Source organism: Rousettus aegyptiacus, unplaced genomic scaffold (genome assembly GCF_014176215.1).
Source record: "Rousettus aegyptiacus isolate mRouAeg1 unplaced genomic scaffold, mRouAeg1.p scaffold_m13_p_3, whole genome shotgun sequence".
Classification (NCBI taxonomy): domain Eukaryota; kingdom Metazoa; phylum Chordata; class Mammalia; order Chiroptera; family Pteropodidae; genus Rousettus; species Rousettus aegyptiacus.
This window is the reverse complement of record NW_023416306.1, coordinates 46,757,388-46,763,727: the sequence shown is the minus strand read 5'-3', so window position 1 is coordinate 46,763,727 and position 6,340 is coordinate 46,757,388.

The window sequence follows — 6,340 nt, the reverse complement described above, 5'->3', positions numbered from 1 at the left end:
ACACACACACACACACACACACACACACACACACACACACACACACACACCAGACTATTATTCAGCTATAAAAAGAAAATTTTGCCATTTGCAACAACATGGACAGACCCTGAGAGCATTATACTAAGTAAAATAAGTCAGGCAGAGAAAGACAAATGCTGTATGATCTCACCTGTACGTGAAAACTTAAAAAAAAAAAAAAAAAAAAAAAAAAAAAAAAAAAAAAAAAAGCTCATAGGTATAGAACAGTTTGGTGGTTGCCAGAGAAGAGAGGTGAATGAAATGGGTGAAGGGGGGTTGGTCAAAAGGTATAAACTACCAGTTATAAATAAGTCATGGGGAAAGGTTGTGCTAGAGTTTTGATGGTCAGCCACTTTGAAGGATGTTACTGTGGCAAAGGTTGTCTGATCTATTGCTTCAATAAACTGGAAAACAAGTAATTGTATGGGTTAATAAAAGATACGAACTTTAAAAACAGGCAATCCTCCCACTTATCAACACTTTCCTCTGCCTAAATTATAAAATCCAGACTTGACTGTTTAAACTGACCACAATATGGCTCCAGCCCACCTATCCCACTACTCCCTATATAAATTCCTTATACCCCCCTACAACCTCACCAATGAGCCCCAGGTTCACATGTTCTTCCCACCTTCGTAGTGTTCACTTCTTTCCCACCTGATATGCAATTCTATTTCCTCTTCATCCTGTCTAAATTCTTCCCATCTATCAAGGTCAAGTTAGAGTTCCATTTCACTCCATGAAACCTTTCCCAATTACACCAGTACAGTTCTCAGTAGCCAGACAACGAAAGACTAAGGCAAAGACCAAGAGGGAATCTCTAGATCTGTGTAAGAAACGAGCAAGGCAACACACACACACACACAGGGGCTGGGGGAACCTGCTCGATTTAAATTTTCCTGGTAAACCTATCTTGCTCCCCAACTTGGCTGTTCATTTTTTTTTTTTTTTTTATCAATTTTCTCCATGGAGTTGAAATTGCTTACTCTGGTTGTGAATATCCATATTTGCTTTCTGAGGACTCGACATCTGCCTGCATTCTCTTAATCTCTGCTTTCTGGTCTACCCACTAGGCTAAAGACTTGACTTTCCCAATTCAATATTATCCATTCAAATAGAAGACGAAATTTGGCCCATAAGGTGACACCATATATATTACAGAGAAATCCACAAGCTTAAGCCCTGCCTTACCAATTAGATTATAAATTCTTTGAAGACACATTTTTAGTTTTCAGATAGTATAATGATAATTAGGACATGGATAATAGAATATAAAACATTTATTGAATTCTTGCTATGTCCTTGACACAATGCCAAGAGCTTTATAAGCATTACCCAATTAATTTCCATAGCAAACCTCTGTAGAATTATTGTATCTGTTTTCTATGAGATAAGAGGAAAGCCCAAGAGAAAACAATAATAGTAAGATATTTAAATCTAGTTAATAAACATTTGCAATGCAATAAATACATTATTTTCTTTCAGGTTCTCAAAAACAATATATGCAACCCTTTAACATTTTTAGTCCTCTTCTCAATAATTTAATAAAATTATCAGAATGCCAGAGCAGAAATATTAATCTTACTTAGAAATTTCAAATTTTCTAAAACAGGAAACTTTACAGAAACATTCTAAACCCCAGAATACAAGAAAAATAAGTCTCTAGCCATATAAAGCTCCTTATAAATCATATATGTATTGTTTAAGATTCCATTACTATAGTAAGAACTTTTTCTTGTCATTGGAAATTTAAAAAGCAAGTGTATGAGAAAATACATTCTCTTTTCCTAGCTAAGAGTCTTCTGATTGTTGGTCCAAAAAAGTTAGTTTCTAGACCTGTACTTCACCTCACATAAATATTGCACAAGCTAAAATCACAATCTTATGATGCCAAAGAGAAACATTGTAAAAGTATGCAACACTTCATTAGGTTGATTTTCTGGCAAAGATAACCAAAATATCTGTTTGATAAGAAAGTGATAGCTTTTAGCAATGAAAATGCAATCTGGTCTGTGAAGCTAGATAACTCCTTCCCTAAACAGAACTGGACTGCTTACCTACCTACAATATTCATGTATCTTTGGCAAATCATGGTTGTGTTGTGTTTGGGAAATACCATTTGTTTGGTCCAGGAAGAAGCTTGGAAAAATTGAGAGGTGGGAGACATCCCTATAGTTAACCAGTCCAATGACATCAACAATAGTGACCATCACAGCCCCACAGTGACACTGGTTTTGTACTTGATGTTGATTATATAGTGTTTTTACTGCTGCCAGAGGAACCATTGTCCCCATATGATTTCACTTAAGACGAAAATTTTTTCCAGGTACTTCTATAGATAAAGCCAGTAAATTCTGGAAAATATCACTATCAAGTTATTACAGCAGTTAGAAAAACCAACAAAAAAGTTCCAAAATCAAAGGTGCATAGCAATTCCAGAGGACACCTGGCCCTGGCCCACCCAACACATCACCCCAGCGCTCTCCCTTCCAGAACATAAGAGGCACGCGGTTAGTACTCAGGTGACTGGTGGAGACACCAACTCTCACTTGGAGGAATGAGCTCAGACCTGATATAGGATATAACTCTAATCCTCTTCATATTCAGGACGAAATGGGGTTGAGGACAGAATGAGTAAAAATCTGAACAAAGTCATATTGAGAAAAACTAACCAAATTTTGTCTGCTAAGTTCTAAATTAAAACTCACCAAATCAATTTACTAGTATGAAAATTCAAAACCCAATTTCAGATATAGCATAAGCAATACATAGTGGTTTAGTGTTTACAAATAAACACTATTTCTAGTCTCTCCTCCTCTGAATGAAACTATATTCATAATAAATAAACCAAATATGTCCCCCAGCAAAGCAAATCAATATTTCAATCATCTTCCACCAATGCAATATAACCCAGTAGTCAAAGATGTGGACTTAAAGTTAACCAAAGAAACCCAATGACTATGTGACCGTTTGTTGCTATAGCCTACATTTCTTACTACAAAGGAATGACAACATCTACTTCTTTGGGGTGGCAATGATCTAGCAGTGAGTGTCTCAAAGAAAAAGAAATTATGTGAATTGTAGTATTAGCATCAGTGGGTTAAATTCCCACCTGATCCAGACAGAAAGTTTGGATTCATGTTACTTCAAATTCAGAATTATTATTTGGAAGAACTACTCCAGCTGTTGTGTTGTGACTAGAATGACCAACTATTTCCAGTTTTTCTGGGACTACATTGATGTTAGCACTGGAAGTCCCACATGCTGGGCCTCCACCTACAATGGCCAACTTGTCACAGTTTGCCAGAGACTGTCAGCTTTAAAACTGAAAGTCTAACTTCCTGAAACCCCTCAGTCCTAGGAAAACTGGATGGTTGATCACCTTACTTGTGACACAGAGAAAATAAATACATGGTACATGTCTTCATTTTTTCTATCTTGAAAATCTGTGCTTTTCTGGTAGACTTATATGTGTGCATAAATAATAGTTTCACTAGACAAACAGAACATACAACAAACACATTAATATTCATTTCTTTGTGTAATCTTCACACTAAGCCTGTAAAGAAAATTACACACACACACACACACACACACACACACACACACACGAAGCACGCAGACGTATTCCTTGTTTTGCAGAGGGGCAGAGAAGTCAATTAACTTCCTCCAAGTTAATTTATTAATTAGAACAGAAGTTATACCAAAGAGTACAGTGACACAAAAATAAGATAGTCCTGTTTTCTCTCAGTTAACAGTACAGAGATAGGCAGGTGGGCCAGGATAAGTGAGCAACTCTTTTTCATGCCAACGTTCAGAGACCCAGGTTCCTCCTCTGCTGTCGCTTGACCGTTCTCTACAATGCAATGCTCACAGGCCTGGCAGGAGTCAGCTCCTCAGTGCCATAGCAGTGTTTCAGCCCGTAAAAATGAATACAGATAAGTGGTGAAAGTCTGACGCTTTCCTTTAAGAAGGTAATGCTGGTATTTCTCATGGCACGTCCACTCACATGTCGTTTGGGAGAACTTAGTAATTTGCCCACAACTAGTTCAAAGAGTCTAGGGGCTATAGTTGCAACCTAAAGCCTGATAAGTCCCCCTCCTCTATTTTTAAAAGAAGAAAGGGGAAGTGAATATTTGGGAACAATTAGTTGTCTCCAGCAACTAAATAGCTGGCATTTGGGATTGCTAGGATGAGAACCCAATTCTGATTCTAAAGACTACACTTCTTCCTCCATGCCTTGCTACCCTACAATTCTGTTTTGTTTTGTTTTGCCAGGAAATATGTCAGCCAATGAAAGTGCTTCTCAGGGTTTATCTTAAGAAAACAAGCTGTTCTGAGCACCCAGAGTCCTCCTTTCCTTCCAACTTACCCTGAATAAGGTTTAAACAGGCTATAGCTTTTCACTTAAAATCTGACAGAGCTCTGCTTCTTGAGTGTAAAGTGAAACCCCAGCCTGTCAACTTTAAAGTGTGATGTTCATACAAAGCTGTGATCTGAAGAGAGCTCAGAGTGTCTGCTGGAGAAACAGCCAAATACCGTAGGTAGTTTCTCTAGCCAAATCAGCTAGGAATGAGGAGCTAGGCAAGCTGGTGGGTGTACCCGCAAAACAAAGCTTAATAGTATCACCCAAAAGGGAACAATTAGGACTTAGCTCTCTCTGGCGACATTACCCAGAGAGAATGTTCCTGATTAGAGAGTGGCTTGGGTTACTTTTCAGCTTTTTCAATCACTTTTGAAGGTAACATGAGCCTGAAGATGAAATTTCACTTTGAGTTTATCCTAGCTTCTGTTGCTCTGGATAAACCTAATTTACACAAGACAAAGCTATCTGTTGTCACTGTTACTCTCATTCCATTTGGTTTTCTCATTATTCATAGCAGCTTCCAGCTCCTTTGGGCTCATTACTGAGCCCTTAGAACTGCAGCCCTCCGTAACCCTGCTTTGTAGCTTGCTGCGAAGAAGCGAGGACTCGGTGAGGATGGTGCCGCAAAAGATTCACTTCTTAAAAAGGACAGTGTAAATCAGAGACGAATAGCTTTATTGCTCGAAAAGGTATAAGAAAAGAATATTATTGGCCTCATTTTTTTCCACTTAAAATTAACATGGTTTTATAGAGTCCCATGGAATAAATGTACATTCTTATACCATTGTATACACACAGCTCACACCAAGCAGACGAGGGTAACACCACAGGATGCTGAAGCTGGAGCAATATAGAGAGGAAACCTAAAAAGCCAAGTATAAGTCTCCACCTATCCAACAGCCTAGCTTGGGACTGTTATTTGAGAGATAATATGTTCCTTTGTTTATTTTGATGGCAAGAAAAAATTAGACACTTCCGAACCATTTATTATTATAAATAGTAAAGAACATTTCCATTATTAAAAGGTGGCATACATTTTAATAATAAATGTGACTCCCTTTATCAGTACTCATGCCTGTCTGCATGTGTTTGTGGTTCTGTGGACTGTGCCACACATACACAACTCCTCCTCCTCCAGGCCCACACGCAGATTTTTCACACTCGCTCCCAGCACCAATGAGAAGTATCTTTTCACTGGTCTATTAAACAGATTAAATTGCTCTACCCATTATCACATTTTATGATGACGGCATTTGAAGTTGAGAGAGAGAAAAAGGAAGAAAAAGAGAGAGAAGTGTTCTCATGCCTCCTAAACAAATCTCTCAGGCCCTATATTTTGGGGTTGGAACAATTTGCTTTGCTCTAATGGAGACATTTTAGAATATAAAAATGTCAGCCACAGCTCTTAAGAGAGATACAACTTTTTAATCATTTAAATGCTAGCATCTTGGCAAATGTGAAACACAGGAGCAAAGGGGCAGTTTTCTAATACCTCTTGCTAAAATTAGATCATGGGTTATAAATAAAAGCTGAGCAAGGGGAGCTGCTTGCGACCCTCCGGTTATGCACTGTTTTTCCAGCTTTAAAAGGAAAAAGCTGCCCAGCCATCTAAGAAAAAAGATTTGTCATCAGACAAATCAGACAAATCAACACAAAATCAGCCAGTCACTACAAGCTAAAGGTTTCCTTTCTGTGGGTAGGTCCCAGGATGGGGCAGGTCTCCTGGATTTGAGACCAGGAGAAACCAAAGCTGCTCACAGCCACCACATGCACCCTGCGCACCCTGAATTCACGGCACGACCACATCCCAAGCTTCCCTTCCTGGAAGTTCTATCACCTCCAAGGTCAAGACTCCTAGAAAGTTCCCCTTCTCTGTCTTTCTGAACAAGGAATTCTAAACTAAGCCTTCCTCCCTAGGAGGAAGCCAATGGCAACTGTGAACACCTTGTCAGA